This window comes from Gavialis gangeticus, unplaced genomic scaffold (genome assembly GCF_001723915.1).
Source record: "Gavialis gangeticus isolate Ggan-Ray unplaced genomic scaffold, GavGan_comp1, whole genome shotgun sequence".
NCBI classification, from domain to species: Eukaryota; Metazoa; Chordata; order Crocodylia; family Gavialidae; genus Gavialis; species Gavialis gangeticus.
This window is the reverse complement of record NW_017729029.1, coordinates 69,563,027-69,580,706: the sequence shown is the minus strand read 5'-3', so window position 1 is coordinate 69,580,706 and position 17,680 is coordinate 69,563,027. Positions and strand designations below refer to the sequence as shown.

Below are 17,680 nucleotides of genomic sequence, written 5' to 3'. Positions count from 1 at the left end.
GACCTGCCTCTAATGAACCCATGTTGGTTGCCCCTAAGCATGACCTCCCATGCCCTTTCCCTCCCCCTCCCCCAAACCCAACAGACTTGCCAGCTGGAGGTAGTCTATGGCTGAATTTCCAAAGAGGCGCCAAATTTTTTGGATCCGATTTGTCCAAATTGAATTGGGACAGTGATTCAAATCTTTGAATCAAATTGCTGTCCTCTGAATTGGCCGAATCCAAATCCAAAACAAATATTTGCCGCTTTGCACAGGCCTACTGGGTGGACCCTGCCAGGCTGGGAATGGTGGTATAGGCCTGCCTCTTCTCCCTGCTCTCCACCCTCCTCCCCCACTATGGCCAAACATACAGATGCACATACACAGGCATGCACACAGACAGGTACACACTCTACTTTCACTCACTCTCTGCACATGGACACAGATGCAAACAAACTCTCCCTGCCATGAACGCGCACACGTGCACACACACACACTTGCATACCGAGCCTGGCCACCCTGCGCACTCTCTCTTGTTCACTATGAGGCATCCCCCTCCCCTCTCCCCTGTTCTGTGAAGGGCAAAACTCACAGCAGCTTGACTCACAGCCAAGAGCATTGCTGTGAAAGCCAGCAGTGCAGCTACCCCACCTGGACTACACCTGGGGCTGGAGTGGGATATTCGGATGCTGCCCATGGGCTGCTCCATCGGTGGGAGGCACCGCTGCCCTGTGGGCCATCCTGGGGCAGGTTTCTGATACCTAAACCCCCCACAGCTATGAGCAAGGATGGAGCAGTCCACCTGGCCTAGGCCAGTTGGCAGGATGATGTGGGCAAGCTCCCTGCAAGGCCCTGGGGCCCCAGCTCCAGCTCTTGTGCATGGGCGAGCCATGCTGCGCACTGGAGCCCTCTTCAGCTGTGGCCAGGCAGCCCCAAGGGGGCTGCTGGACCCACTCTAGCAACTGGACCCATCACATCCCTGCTCCGGGTGGTACCGACGTGGGGCAGGTAGGTGGCTCCCAGGTCCCCTCCTCCCCCCCCTGCAACTCTGCGACCAGAGGGCCCTGGGGGACCTCAGTGACCTCCATGCCTGCCCACAGCCCTGTTCTGGCAGGAGTGACTCAGCCCTAGCACATGCTGCAATGGCGGGGACCCAGCAGCTGTCCTCTCCCCAGGTAGAGCTTCTCTGCCTCAGCTCCTGCAGCGCCACACTCTTGGGGGCAGTTCCCAGGGTCTGCACAGGGGGCTTCCCTTCCCCACCCCTGCTCCATGAGCCACCTGTGGCTCTTTCTCGCTTCCTGCCTGGCCCCTGCACTGACCTGCATACACCCGGCCCTGTCTGTGCGGCCACACACATGCACGAGGCCAAGCTGGGTCGGGCCAGGAGTGCTGTGCTGCACCTCTGTAGGTGGGTGTCGGCTCTGGGAAGGGTGGCTACAGGGGGCTAAGGTGAATTCTGGGGGGGGGGCTATGGCCCCCCAAGGTCCTGCCAATGCCACTGCTTGCCTGCAGAGGTGTGACGCTGTGTAGCACTCCCAGCCAGTCTGGCTTTATTGGGGGAGAGGCCCCACTCCCAGCTGCAGGGAAACAATGTGAAAGCTGGGGTTTTAAACTTGGCACCATTTTTGTATCCCTGCCCAAAATCAGTAGGGACCCCTGAGCTCATGCCCAGCGGCCCATGCATTAATCCACCTATGTCCTCAGCCTTCTCTGGGTATCTGATATCTTGGCATTTTGGCCTTGTCTCAGCCCCTACTGGGCAAGGGCAAGGCTGCTCTTGGTTTCTCTCAGCCTCCACTGGCATCCTGGACCCAGGGCAAGGTTGCAGCTCTGCCTCCTTCTAAAGTGTTTGGGCTTCTGCCCTGTGCAGCCCAATGGGTCCCAAACCCTGAAAAGGCTCTGTTGGGTGCCCCTGCAGCACCCCTTTGGGCTCCAGTCCACCCTTTACAGCCACACTCAGTCCTCCAGTAATACAACAAACATAAACAAACATATATTAGTACAACTGAACTCTACGCATACGGCCTTCCAAAAGTTTGCCTCCCACAAACTAACTCCCAGGGCTAGGCTCGTTTTCACCCTTATGGGTAGCCTTGGTTCAGGCACTGTAAGATTCCCTGTGGAACCTCCTCTCTCTGTGAGCTGCAGGCCCTGACTCTCTCCCTTGGCTCAGGGGTGGGTTTATGTGCCTGGGCGCTCCACCCCTCTTGGTTACCTGCCTTCCACTCCTACCACACACTTGGTTTTACTCTCATAATTGAGGGTCAGCCTGCCCTTCTGCTGCTCCATCCTGTTAAAGTGACAGGAGCCTCCTGATTCCCTGGTGTGGATTGGCTGCTTGACTGGCTGCTTCAATCCCTGGTCTCACCCTAAATGTGTTTCACTGTTCTTTTCATTTCTGAATGCTGTTTGCCCGGTTTCCCACATCCATGTGGACCACTTTGGTCCATGCCCCAGATGTGCTGATTGGGTCTTCCTCCCTCTCTGTCGTGTTTGAGTAGTAGGATCTGGGTCCCCTGTTACAGTCAGTAACACAAGAATGTAGCCCTTCTGTTCAGTGCCTGTTTCTTAGAGTTTAACTTTGTAATGTTTAGAGGCACTCCAGCTTTCATAGGTGCTTATCAGCATGCTGATCTGAACCAGTATGCCAGAGGAAACAAGAAAATTAATGCCATCTTTCATGTCAGCAAAAGTGGTGCCACAGGTGAAACTGACTTCTTAACTTACATGCTGGAGCAAGTGATGCGATATAGATACTGATCTTGGAATTAAATTTGGGATAAAAGGTGAGCAGATGAAAAATCTGTCAGAAACAAGTGATGGACTAGTGAGTTATAGTTCAAAGTATTAACGAGAGTCTGTTAACTCCTTTTGGTCTCATAATGCTTGATTTCTTGTTGACATGTTTAATCAGAGTATCAAAAGTTCTTGTCTTTTCTGTCACCCAGAGTTTCTTGTATGATTATGCTCATATTCAGAAATACATGCAAATAAGGTGTTCTTAAGGTAGGTTGGGGCTTCTGAAAGCAGTGCAACTTGTGCAAATGGGGTGCCTGATTCCTCATGAAATAAGTCTAATCAGGTAAAAAATGATAATTGTCATTAATCAGTTCAGTTCCAGCTGATCCTGGAGCTATTATTCTCATCCCTGTTTCTTAGCAACAGGAAACTCTCTCCTTCTGCAAGATCACTATGCAAGACCCTATTCTCTCTAGAAGCCCTTATACCTAAGGAGGAACAGATGGTCAAAGGGAATGTTGTTGTTGTTTGTGGCATATATATGGAATATCTATCAGTTTTTTCATTTTGTACTGTAATGCCCTGTAGCTACAAACATATAGTGGCCCCAGGATGGTAGCCATCAACATTTCTGATGCAGAGAGAATAAAACATTTGATGGCCTGCTTCTCAAATATGTGAAATTTTGTAACTAAGTTAGAGGCACACCTAGTTTGATTTTCACTCTCGTTCTACACCAGAATGTAGAGAGCAAGATTATCCTGTCTTCATCTAGAGTAGAAATTACTAGTTTTCAGCTCACTAATAAGCATATACAATTGCATTCACTCTTATCTTCTTCAGTCTCATTGGTCGCAGCACAGATATAATGGAAGAGCAAGCACATTTGTTGGCTCCTAAAACTAAAGCTTAATTTATTTTACAAAATATGCCAGAGCACATTTAGTAATATGCTGGAAAGATGTGCACTCGGTTTGTCAAAATAAATGATGAAAGTGCATTCCTTGATGTAGTATCTAGAATTATTTTGTTGATCAAGTATTTGCTTACTCCATGATTCCCAAAATCTGTAATATGAAATTGAGGTCTTGGTCATGTAATATGAATTTTTAAAGCTCATTTATGCTTCCATGTGGAGAATCTTCTAAAATATTTTTACCTGGATTTAGTTCTTGTGCAAAATAGTTCAGGACACTGAAATCTGTTAAATGTAGGGGCTATGGAGAGTGGTAGTACTAGCTTTCTTGCCCATGTGCCTCAAAATTGATGAGGAGAAGAGGCTTTAACTTTGTGGACAGAGGAAAGGGCAGATTTTAGAGATGCTGTGCAGGATAAAGCACTGGCTTCAGGCATGGTCTTAAGGTGAGCACTACACAGGACAGAATAAAAGGTGACTCAGGTTGAATCAGAGGGTATAGGCTCATAATGAAGTTACTGTGAAATAGAGGACAATGATTTATAGCACGTCAACTGTCCTGCGGTAATTCTCCCAGTGTGCACTCATGGTAAGCTCCTGTGAATTAGCTTTCATTAATAGCAGAAAGAGCATGCATATGGGTAGTTACCATAGAAAATATTGTATGCTGTAGCTTGACTGTGCCCATGCCTTGAATAATGTAGAAAGAAAATTTGGGAGGTTAGTGGGAAGGAATGGGAAAGCTTGGCAGGTATGAGTTGAGATTAATTGGGCCACATATGAGCTGAAGTTGATGGCTGGAAAGTTCTTAGTTTAGAGAACAGAAGGTAGACCCAGTATGGGTAGAACTTCCTAGAGAAGTCAAACCAAATCAAGGGATGAACTTAGGGAGATAAGCAAGGGGAAGGAGAACTGCATGCTCTTGACAGGCATATAAATTGTTCATCTTGGAAAGTAGCATTGCCACATGTGCCATCTGACTATTGAATGAATTGAAAGTTAAAATGTAGTCTGGAATGCATGCGTCTGTGGATAGATTCAATTTTGTTTCTTCAGCTAGAAAAATGCAGGGTCCTTTGAGTAGTATTTATGTTGTATACACAAAAAGGATTTTGGAACATAGATATTTGTTTTGTAAATATTGTACTGTGCATCAAATCGTGACAAATTGCTTATTGTTGGGGTTATACCAAACCACTAATTTGTAATTGAATGGTTTCAAAACCAGGGTGCATATTCCCAAGATTCATATGGAATTCCTCATCAGGATTTTGATTCATACAATACCAGTGGCTTCAGGCATCCCTGTCCACAGAAGCCTGTTTGCTGAAGCCTTCTGGGAAGGGAACAGTAACCTGCAAGAATTTTTTTCCCTTCTGATTCTTTCATAGTCATTGCCTGGCATGTCCTCATTTTTCTCATGCTTCCTCTTATGAACTTTTCTATAGGAGATGCTTTCCATGAACATTTGGAAAATCACTCCAGTACCCTTATTGAAACCATCCTATGATGGGTGTGATTAGATAGTGGCTTGCTAGATTGCAATTTATTGTGCTGACAATTTTTTTGTGCATTTCCTTGTACTGCATTCATCTGATGTCTCAGCCTTGGGTTTATATACTTGCAGTGTTGGGTGCTGTCACAGAAACAGGGTCTGTGTTTCAAAGGACTGAGTTCCTCTTAAAATTAGTAAATGGATTGGTCTTGAGCCCCCTGCCCCACCCTGCCCCTCTCCTCCCCCTTCCTGCCCCCAATTTGAAAGAATAAAGATACTTTCCTGCGGCAACTTTAACTGTTACTGGAGAATTTGCAAGTTGAAACGCAGATGTTTAGCCTATCTAACCTAATCCCTTTTTAATTATATATTGTAATGAACTGAATCAGCCTATGTTATGGAAGAAGACTTTGACTTTCTATCAGTCCCCTATGATTTCTAACTACAGTATAACTTCATAAATCCGTATATCAAAAATTCAGAATTCTTGAAAATCTGGCACATTGGGGAGTAGTGGCAGCCAGTCCCAGAGCAGTGGAGGGGAAAGCGGTGGCCAGTCCCAGAGCAGCAGAGGGGGAAGCTTGCACGTGGCAGCTGCTGCCACCATCCACCACGCCATGCTTCTGCTCTGCTTATGGCCACTGCTCCAGGACCAGCTGCCACTCTGGTTTCAAAAATCCGGAATTTTTAAATTTCTGGCAGGTGCTCAGTTCCAAGCATGCTGGATTTATGAGGTTATACTGTATTATGTACCATTACCTAAAAAATAGTGTTTAAGATTTGTAACCCACTGGGATAAAAGATGGGGTGGTAGCAACATCTTTCTTTTTAACGATTCTTTACTGTAAAATGAGTTGCAATGGGAAGTAATCATTATGAATCTAGGCACATTTTGCAGGTGTCCCAGATTTTTATTTGGCGATTTTTCTAATGCTCTAGTCTTCCCCACCATTACTGTGGGTTTTTTAAAATATTTCTTAGGGAAGTAGTCTCTCTTTGAACTACTAAGAGAGAAGTGAATTTTTCAGTGTTACTGCTTTGCCATCAATTACTGGGGAATCTTAAATCCAGGAGCTGAGGGAGGGAGTTTACATAAGCACTAAAATTACTTAAAAACATAAGTCTGGTTCAAGGTCTAGTGGGACATATCCTTCTATTGATATTAAAGTTAAATTGTGTTCCTAAAATATTTTTGAAAATGCCACCCTGGAACTTAGTTGCGGAACTACCATGGAAGTCACAAAAATAATGTGTGAGTATTGGTCACCATAGAATATTTTATTAAACTTTCTGAATTCTGTCCTACTTAATTTAGGGGCCAAACTAGATGTTAAGCCTATGAAAGACTTCTTGGGAATAGTAACTCCATTGGTCATTTAAAAATTCTGGGCAGGAATTGTGTGTGAATATTATTACTTCAGTTGGAATCTATTACACATTCCTCGTTAATTATAATTTTACACTATTAACCTGAACTGAAAGAACAAAAATAAAATTTTGGACATGGAAAGCAGACACTCTCTAATACCTAGATAATATCCATTGCATATAATAGGATGTTGTCCAGTCTTGTTCCCCCTCCAGAGCTGTTTCCTTTCTTTGCAATATTTTTTCCTCCCAGTATTTGGTTGAGTGAGGAGCTAGTGGCCATAGGCAGGAACAGCAAGTGCCAGTACTGAATAAGCTAAATCTTTCATAATTATTCAATGACCTCTGTTGGGTTAATACTGGGGCAGCAGACTGGATCAGAAGCAGATGTGTTTGTAATTCATTTTGGATAGGATTATAACTCTCTGACTAGATGTAGTAAATGCTTCAGTGTGTTTTTTGGAACTGTGGTGAGCACCAGTAGACTTTCTTACCTTCATTTTCTTTGTGCAGTTGCTTCTGAAATTGTCCAGTAAGTGTCTTAACAGTCCATCAAACCATAGAGAGAAGCTGAATGCATATATGGAATAGTATATCCAATTAGCAGAAACCCATTTAAAGGATAAGGATGGAGTGTCTTTTTTGTGTCCAGGTGTCTACTTGACTTACCCTCAGAATACTGGTAACTTTTCCAAAATATGTAGTCACTTTTCTTAACTTCATGATTCTGGAAACCTGTCACATGCATTTTAATGAGCAGTTTCCCAGCATCTTCTGTCATTTGTACAAGAGCATCTGGAAAATAGATATTTTGTCAGGTCTAATTTGACAGTTTTGTGGTGATTCTCCCCTCCCCCCCCACATCTCCTCTTCTGTGCTTATATTTTATTCTAGGCATTCAACAGTGAGCACTATTATACTTGACTTCTTTATTTCCTTTCCTGCCTCTTTCTATGTTCTGTTCTCTGCAGTCTGTACAATGAGACAACCCAAACCCATTTTCCCTGACTGCTCACCTCCTTCTCCTGTCAGATTTACAGGTCTGTCACTAACATTACTGGACAGATTTTCATTTTCTTGTATTTTTGCTCCACAGAATTAATTTCATGAGTAATTATTTTTGAGAAATTAAAGCTAGTTGACTTCTTAAATTATGAATCTAAACCTGTTGTCTTTATAGATTCACCTAAATGTTTTCCTCCTTGGAGATGTGTACTGTTTGAAAATGTCTTCCTCTGTGTCTTTTGCCCTTTGAGCAGCAATATAATTATTTTTTCTGCACCTCCTAGCATTCCAAACCCTCCAGCCAAAATTTACTGTTCCTTGTTGTAAATATAACAATTTGGCCTTCCAGGGTTGCTGAACACATGGTTTATAAATTTAAACTTTTGCTATGATATTTTTCTGTTCTATTCCTACACCCACATAAAATTCCTTTTTAAAGATACTTTTAAGCCTCCCATAAGGTAAATATTAAAGTTGCAATTTGGTGAATTCAAATAGTTCGGAAACAGTTATATAATTCATAAATCTAGTTTTCTTCCCGTTAATAGGCATAGTGATCCTGGAGTATTAACTAACATAATCATTTGAGGTCTCAATATTCTGCATACATTTGAATGTTGCATGTTTTCAAATGGCCTTCAATTTACCATATTTACTTGAATAAAAGATGAGGCTTTTTCAGCATGGGGGAAAAATATCCCCCTCATCTTACAAGACGTACAAGGACACTTCATTAAAATATACTGTCTATCAATAAACTACTGACAAAAGCAGCATGTGCTCAGTAATGGAAACCAGCTAGGAAGCTGATTAAATGTAGCCAATTCTGTAGTATTTGGGAAAAAACAAATTGTCAAATAAAGAGTGGTTTGATGCACACTTGGAAGAGATGCCACCATTTGTTGAAGCCAAGAATGGCCTACCTGAAACACAACCAGAATCCAAGATTAAGCTGAAGCATGGCAGGGGACTGCTACAGAAAACAGCTAGATGCTGTGCAAACCAGTACTGGACTGATGTATGTCAAGTGATGCCGTTTGCCCCAGACACAGGAAATCCATGAGTTACATATGATGGCCTGAAGAAAGCTCTTGGTCCTACTGTCACTAAAGTTTCCCTCTTCAAGATGGCAAAGTAAAAATCGCTGACAGATGTCACGCTGGGTCAAACATTACTTAGAGCTTTACTCCCATGAAACAAACATTTCAGAAGAGGCAATGGTCTCCACCAACTGTAAGTGCACTGGCACAGCTAGTTAAAGAACCTACAGCTGAAAAACTTAGCAAGGCCATAGACTCTTTAGCAAGTGGAAAAACACCAGGTGAGGATGGCATCCGACCTGAGGTTCTCAAGTTTGGGAAGGCTATCTTGCTAGCACACCTTTATCAACTCCTAGTATGCTGCTGGAAGGAAGCTCAAGTACCCCAGAACATGTGTGATGCTAACATCATCACTCTATACAAGAAAAAGAGAGACAAGGGTGACTGCAACAACTGTAGAGGCATCTCTCCCTCAGCATCACAGGCAAGGCTTTTGCTAGAGTCATCCTGAAATGCTTGCAACAATTTGCTGATTACATCTATCCAGAATCACAGTGGGGATTCAGAGTAAGGAAATCAATAGTGGACATGATATTCTTATACCAACTGCAAGAAAAATGCAGAGAACAAAATAAACCATTGTATGTAGCATTTGTAAACCTAACAAAAGCCTTTGATACCATCAGCAGAGCAGGTTTGTTCAGGGTCCTGGTAAAAATTGGACACCCCCCCCAACATTGCTCAGGATGATATGTTCTTTCCATGAAAATATGCAGGGCACAGTTCGGTTTGGGTCAACCTCTGACAAGTTTGAGATGAAGAGTGGAGTGAAGCAAAGTTGTGTTCTGGTGCCCATACTCTTTGGGTTCTTCTCTATGCTGCTGCACTACACTTTTGATGGCTTGGAGAAAGGTATATACCTTCACACAAGATCAGATGCCAAACTACAGTCTGTCACAATTAAAGACCAAGACAAAAGTGAGGCACCACCCATGAAGAAGGCCAGCTACAAATACTTGTGAATTGCCATTCCCATGCTTGCAGGATATTTGCCCTGGCCATCAGCATCAAGAAGACTGTGGTCCTAAGACAGGGTGTTTGCCAGTCACCATGTATCAGCCTTGACAACACACTTCTCGAGGCAGTGAACAAGTTCTGCTATCTTGGATCCACAGTGAATGACAACCTATTAGTGGATGAACAGGTAAATATGAATACTGGAAAATCAGCTACCACTTTCAGTAAGCTCTCCAAATGAGTCTGGAACAATACAAAACTCACTATCAAAACAGCTGCTTGTGTACAAAGCCTGTGTCCTCAGTGTCCTTATGTATAGCAATGAGACACGGTCAACATATGCATATCAAGAAGCTGAATAGCTTCCACCTACACTGTTTACAGCACACCCTTGTCATTAAGTGGCAAGAAAATATCATCAGCGCAGAGGTCATCACCAAAACAAACCTGCCAACCATCACTGCACTACTCAAGCAGCACTGCTTATGCTGGCTTGGCCATCTTCACAGGATGGAAAATGGGCACATCCCAAAGAAAATCCTGTGTAGGCAAATTGCTGGTGGGGAGAAAAGAGTAGGATGCCCAAGATGTGCACTTCAAAGACATCTGCAAGCAGTATATGAAGGCTTTTGGAATTGACCCAAACCTTTGGGAAGGCCTAGCAGGAAACAGGACAAAGTGGTGCTCCCTTCTCAATCATGGGGTGCATCCAGATGAGCATGCAAGTGCCTCTTGCCCCACCTCAAACCCCTTGTTTTGGGGCTGTACCACTTGTTTGGTTGTTGAAACCCCTGTTGGGGGGACAAACCCCTTGTTTGGGGGCTGAATTCCCTGTTGGGAGGCTGTACTCCTTGTTTGGGGGTTGAACCCACTATTGGGAGGCTGAACCCCATGTTGGGAAGCTGAACCCCTTGTGTGGGGGCTGAATCTCCTGTTGGGGGGCTGAATCCCCTGTTGGGAGGCCAAACCCCTGGTGTGGGGGCCATCTCCTTGTGGGAGTGCAGCAAAACATGTATTTAGAGTTCACTTTATTATTATAAGATACTTGCTTCACCACTGTAGATATATCAATAAAACATTGTCCAACTGATTGCTGTCTCTGTCTTGCTCTCTCTTTCTCGTTATAGTAGTCTTTTGTTTTACTTGTGGAGGAACATGGATTTGGGGGTATTTTACAGAGTGACTTTGGGATTTTTTTTATCAGGGATTTTCCAGTTTTTCAATAGGGAACACCAGAATTCCTGGTAAGGAAGCCAGTGGCAGGACCCTGCCTGCTCAGAGCTGGCACCTTGGACCCATCTGGCTGTGGTTGACCTCCTGGTCACGTGGGGCCAGGAAGACATGCTTTGACAGTTCAGAGCAGGCCACCACACCCAGAACATCTTCCGGGCGATAGCTGCCCAGATGGCTGGCTGGGGGCACACATGGCAGTAGTGCCATACAGAGGCCAACCCTGCAACCACAGTCCACTGGCAGCTGGCCCAGAGGGGCAGATCCCTCTACTGGTTCTGCAGTCCCCATCCGAGTCTGGCAGATGCGCAGCAGGTCACAGCCAGGCAGCAGCCCCCATTGCCAGACTGCTGCAGTGGGTAAAGGGTGCAGGGAACTCTCAGGGCTGCTTCAGCAGTCCACCTGACACAAGGGGTAGTGTCCCCAGGTACCAATTAGCTGGGCCCCAGAAGCTCCTGAGAGCTAATAGCCCTGAGCTACTTGCCAGGGTGGCTTTTTATACTGCTGGAGCCAGGACAAGGCAGGTTTTTATACTGCTGGGGACGGCACAGGTGCTGGCCCTGGACTCTAGCTACCCCTGGCTGAAGATCTGGGAGGAGCCAGGTAGGGTTATTTTGCTCCTAGTGGCACGATTTGCTCCACATCAAAGTGTATGTCCGTGCATGTGTGCTGAAGCAAAAAGCTCCGGCTAAAATTTGCACCACTTCTATTTGAGCTGCTGCAAGTGCACGTGCTTGCATGTGTGGATACGCTCATGGGGTCCAACATCATGACGAGAAATGGTCACTCAAATTATAACAGAAATGTGACTGAAGCCTATCAGTACAGGAGCCCCTAACACTAGGTGTATTTATGACCACTGTGGCAGGACCTACAAGTCTAACCTCGGTGTTCAGAGCCACAAGAGAAAATGCACCACCAGTCACGAGAATAGTTGCAATATCTACCATCACTCACTGATGACTGGATGCCATATACTGAGTATGACTATAAAACCCATGGCTGACATGGAGCAAATATAATACTGTTTTTTTTAAATTAAATTTTGTGTCTCAAGTCAAATCAGGTCCAAAACTTACTGAACAAGCAGAGCTCAATTGTTCAAATCTCTGTGGTGCTACCATTGGCACATATCTTATCTCCTAGGCTCTTCAGTCTGGGGCTTCAGATACTCCCCAACCAAGGTAGGCATCATACATGAGCCCTTTGGATTTTAGATGACCAGAGCCCCTTGGATTTTAGATGCCCCCCTACTCTCACTTGCCCCTAGCCAGAAAGGGGCTAAAGGAGCAAGTTACATTTAAAAAATAAAATGAAATTGAGCACACACATCTAACAGGCCATCCCCAAAACCAAATACAAATCAACCTGCACAGTCTCATCACTTAACCTCTTATACTTCTATACTAGCAAGCTTATGCTCTATTTATATTCTAATTACTATACACTTAACACTTAAATAAGCATTTTAAACCTTTTCCCTACCTTTATCTTCTTTGAACTTAAATAACTGTCTCCACTCTTTCTTCCTCCACAATCCTCCCCCTTTATGCGGCAGTAGTCAGGCCACAGTTGGAGTACTGCATCCAGTTCTGGGTGCCGCACTTCAGGAGGGATGTGGACAACATGGAGAGGGTTCAGAAGAGGGTCACTCACATGATCAGGGGGCAGCAGAGCAGGCCGTACGAGGAGAGGCTATGGGACCTGAACCTGTTCAGCCTCCAGAAGAGAAGGCTGAGGGGGATCTAGTGGCCTGTTACAAACTAGTCAGAGGGGACCAGCAGGCACTGGGGGAGTCTGTGTTCCCCCGAGCACTAGCAGGAGTGACCAGAAATAATGGTTATAAGCTGGCAGAGGGAAGATTTAGGCTAGATATCAGGAGGCACTACTTCACTGTCAGGGCAGCTAGGATCTGGAACCAACTTCCAAGAGAAGTGGTGCTGGCTCTTACCTTGGGGGGCTTTAAGAGGAGGCTCGATGAACACCTTGCTGGGGTCGTTTGACCCAAGTACTCTTTCCTGCCATGGCAGGGGGTCGGACTTGATGATCTGCTCAGGTCCCTTCCGACCCTACTATGAAACTATGTGATCTCCTCCAATTTCCTTACATTGTACTTTAGGTAATATCTTAGTTTGTGGAGGGCTAGCTACAGACATTTTTGTGGTGTGAACTCTAGTAGCCCCTTTAAACACAAACATAGTTTTCACTTTCCGTATGGGTATTTTGACATACTTCAACCAGATCTTTACTCTTTGCTTCTCCAGCCCAGCTTGGACCAGCCCATACATAACCATTTCATAAGTGATCTGGGAACATATCTTTGTTGCACTGAAGACCCTTTGCACTCTTTCCCATACCTCTTTTGTATAGGTACAGTCCCAGAAAGTGCACCCCACTGACTCCTCATCTCTGCACCCCTCTCTCGGGCACTTTGGTGTCTTTGCCAGTGTCCATTTGTATTGCATCCCTCTCACCTGTAGGATTATTCTTGAGGCCATCTATAGCACCTCCAAGTGATCCTTTTTTATATCTTTCCCTGACGCTGATCTCCACATCTTTTTTAAATGGCTCTCTGTCAGACTCCCCACTTCTGTGATTTTATCCTTCTCTTTCGTGATTTTTATCATCTTCCCCTTCTTTTTCAAGGCCCAGACCCTCCAGTTTCTGAGCCCGTATATAGTTTTCCATCCTGGCATAATGCACGTAAGGTTGCCGTGCCCATGGTTCTTTCCAGCTGCTGCCATACATCCTATACCTCCTTAGCCTTCCTGCCCTGAATCAACAGAAGTTTGCTTTCTTCCCTTTGTCTCACATTGCTTCTTTAAACACCATTCATGCATAGGTTGTATAGAAGAAGACCTCCAATTCTGGCAGTTCACACCTTCCCATGCCTCATGCCTTAAACAGTTCTTTTCATGCCACTCTCTCTCTCTTTTACTTTTCCAAAAGAACACACACACCTCTCTGAATCCTCCTGATTTGATTCCACAATGGCAGGTACACCACCCCTGTGAAGAGAATTATCCACAATAATACTTTCTTAATTACCATCACCTTCCTTGAAAGGACAACCCTCTCTTGCTCTACAACCCCATGATCTTTCCCACCCTTGCATCATCTTCCTCCCATACTGATCTCCCTTTTCCTTTGATGTCCATTGGCACACCTAAAAATCTCATTTCATTTTTAACCACTTCTAAACTATATTTCTGCAGTTCCATCCAATTTCCTACCCCCATCCATGTACCTTTTTGTCTTATTTAATTCAGTTCTTGATGCTTCCCCATATTCTTCTGTATGCTGAAGGAGCAAGCTAGATACCACAAGGATAGATTAGTGCAGCACATTTGAATAAGATCAGTGACATTGCCCATTGTACACAGTCCCTCTCAGCGCTGACTCTTTTTAAAGAGTTGAATACATTTCAACATCATCTTAACTCCCACAGCTGAGCTGTGCCATTCTTTCCCATTTTCAATTATTGTTGTTTCTTCACCAGTTTTAAAGGTTTAGCAGACATCACCAGAATCACTCTGTCAGTGCTTCTCTCAGCATGTCATATGTGATTAGTATGGCCCTACCCTCAAAGAGGTACAGCCTGGGTCAGGTTGCCCAGCACATTATCTGCATATAAATGTTTGGAGTATTCCAGGGCTCATGACAAGAATACTTGGTTCTAGTCATGAGTGGGCAACTAACTAGCACATGGATACTTTATTGGGGTATCTGGAATACATACACATATGGACCAGTGCTGAGCAGTGGCTTAAAATGCTGTTCACTCTTCTGGGGCCCAGCCCAATGAACCCTTTGGTAAATTATAAGCTTTATGGCTTTGGACTAATATCATGCATATTTGTACGTACTATATATAAGTATAAAAGCACTGCTTAAAAGTTTGTTCATGGAATACCCATGCTAAAACTTGCAACAGTGTCAACAAGGTAAAATGCATACATTTGGGATTTACTAAATTTTCTAAAGTTACGGGTACCTAAAGTTGTTTGCCTATATGCAAATGATTACAGGCATGTTTATTTCAAGGTCAATGTTTTCAGATTTTCTCTTCACTTCCATGTGTTCAGGGAGAGTAGGGTCTGACAATAAGGAGGTGTAGAAGAGGCTGCAGGGGGCAGAAGTTGGAGGGTCAGAGGGCATAGGAGCTACCTGACCCCTCAGATTTATTTTCTATGCTGTAGTAGGGGAAGGGGGAAAATTCAGGGCAAATCCCCAATAATTAGATTCTATACCTGGAAAATTATAACAAATTAAAACATTTTCCCTATATAGAATCTAATTACTGGGGGGGAGGGAGTTGCCTTATATTCCAGGTTGTGTCATATTCAAGTTAATATAGTAGTCAAAGTAACAGTGGTATAAATTATTACAGCTATTATAATATTTTCTATAATGGTTTTTATGAAAGTGGATGTGTATAGGAAGCTATTTTTCTCCTGAGATGTCTGGTGTAGGAAGACATGTAAATCCAGTGTTCAGATAAATGAAAGTAATGTGTATCCAAATGAGCAGTTGTAGTTTATATTGTTTTTAAAAAAAATATTGTCATACTCTCATAAAATGCCCAGAAATACCAGAAGAAATCCAGTTGTTCTGTTGGTCTTCTGATTTGATAAAGTAGAAGTATCTTGTTGGCTTTTGGCCACTTAATTTGGACACATTGACAATTATTCCTTGCTCACCCATCCCTCAGTGTTTGCATAGGAGCCATTTCTCTACCTTGGAAACCAGGATTCACTGCTTCTGCAGAGAATCAACACTTTGGATAATTTTTCAGGACAAAGGGAGTTGGGATAACTAGAATTCCCCACTAAAATTATGCAAGTTTCTGCTTTTGGTTCATGCATATGTCCTGTTCATCACAATGGGAGCTATATGCAACTGAGGGCAGGATTTGGATCCCTCTTGCTACCAGTCCTGGAGAATGAGACTTTTGAACAGAGCTCAGACACCCATTATCTCATTTGGTATTTTGATGCATTTCTAGCATGTTACCAGTTGGTCTTGCTTTCCTATTTTTCCTGTTCAGTGTCCTTAATTATTTCACAGAGAGAGCAAACTGTAATGCACTTTCTGCATATTACACAGATTTGGAATATTCAAGTCTTAAGGATGTGGATATTTTGAAGAAGCTGTTTATTATTCTTTATAATAAAATGCTAACAGAACTGCAAGCAACAGTGCCTCTTCATCACAATTGACTAGCCACTTCAATTCAATCACTTGTTTACAAATGCAGTAAAACCAATGTGCTACATATATAGCAGCGGTAATGATTAGAACCTAGAATGCAATTTCCTGATAAGATTAAACTTTTTTTCCTCAATGCTCAAGGGAAGTTCTCTTGATTTCTCTATCTACTGTAGTATTTGTGCCCTTAACTACAGTGTATAGTATATAATATTTCTAAATTATTCATTCAACCCTCTAAATTAAGTTAAATGTCTCCACTTAACAAATTCTTTGGTATTATTTTAAGCAGTGATAAAATGGCAAATACACCTGCATCCTAAACTATACCAATCCATATAAGTGGTAATGTTAAATGTAAATAATGATATTGTAATTAGCTGATTGACTTGAATATATCTTAGGCATTGCTGTAATCCAAGTGACCAAATTCTAATCTTACTCTTTGTTCTAATGCAAGGCAGGCAGGCATACCCCTCTCCTGTTCATGGACTGTTTGGATTTCCTACATAGGAAGTATACTTCATGGGCTTATTACCACATTTTCCTGCATACTGCACATCCCCAAATAAGCTATGCACCTTGTTTTTGGGAAGCCAGAAAAAAAAGGACTTTTCTAGAGTTATACCAACATAATACAGGAACAGAGCCTGATCTTAGACTCACTCACTTTCCTAGGCAAAAGCTACAATTTTAACTATTTCACAGTTGTATTGTCAGCAATTCTTGGCTGTTCAGCCAAAATCTGAAACTGTAGCTGTTGCTGAAGATTGGATTCCATAGGTGGATCTAGCTAGAAACAGTCCGTAGAACTATAAAATAGGAGAAGAGAGACTAGGAGTAGCTAACAAACAGCAAAATTCCTGAACAGATCTTGATTAGTGGAACATTACGACCATTAAAAAGGAGAAAAGATCATTGTAATAGGGTGGTTTGACCCTTTAAATGAGACAGACAGGCTTGGGGTAGGAGTCTAGCCATGGGTGATTAGCTGGCAGTTAAAAGCCCCAAAGAAAAACCAGCTCAACAAAGAAGCAGTCCAAGGCCAGGAGGCAGACTGCAACAAAAGAGAGCTTGCTTCTAGAAAGGGTCAGAGCCAGAGGGCCCTCTCTTGTTGCCTGCAGAAGGGCCAAAGGTTTTGTTTTGCTCATTTTTTGTTGTTTTGTATTATGAGGGCTGGCTGAGGGGCTCCCAAGGGAACAAAGCTAGCCAGCAAAGCTGTAGGCACCCAGCTCCACTTAAGGACTTTTTTTTTGACTGGCTGAGGAGCTCCTAAGGTGATAAAGCCCATCTGCATGGATGCAGGCAAACCCACCTGATTATAGTCATTAAGATTTGTGGCATGAAATGCAATTAGCAGGAATCAGGTAGATTATAATGAACCAGGAAGTCAGTTGACTCCCTCAGTACTGCCTGAAAAGAAATGCCACCGGTGTTGCCAGCAAGTTGGTTTTAAACTTTGGATGGAGCAAGAATCAAAATGGAAAATCAAAATCAAAATGTGACCACTTCACTGCAGCCTCCCTGGATCTGCTGCTGCTGGACTATAAACTTCCATCTGGACAAAGGTGGCTTGTTCGGTCTTAGTTTTAGTACAATTTCCAAGTTATTCCACTTTCGCTTAATCTACATTCAGGAGTGGATTAAAGTAAACTTGAACAAAAGCATCTATACGTCAAATAG

The 17,680-nt window shown here is 43.5% G+C and overlaps 1 protein-coding gene and 1 long non-coding RNA gene across 3 annotated transcripts in view; one reads left to right on the top strand and one right to left on the bottom strand.

The window, feature by feature from the left end:
- LOC109300870 overlaps positions 1–5,666 on the bottom strand; it is an 8,183-nt gene extending 2,517 nt beyond the window's left edge. Inside the window, exons 1-2 of the long non-coding RNA XR_002098350.1 lie at positions 5,573–5,666; positions 5,422–5,426 (exon numbers count right to left, since the gene is read on the bottom strand). This is a non-coding gene — a long non-coding RNA (uncharacterized LOC109300870). The remainder of the gene's footprint in view (positions 1–5,421; positions 5,427–5,572) is intronic.
- MARCH1 (membrane associated ring-CH-type finger 1) overlaps positions 1–17,680 on the top strand; it is a 548,671-nt gene that overhangs the window by 8,604 nt on the left and 522,387 nt on the right. The window lies entirely within an intron of this gene.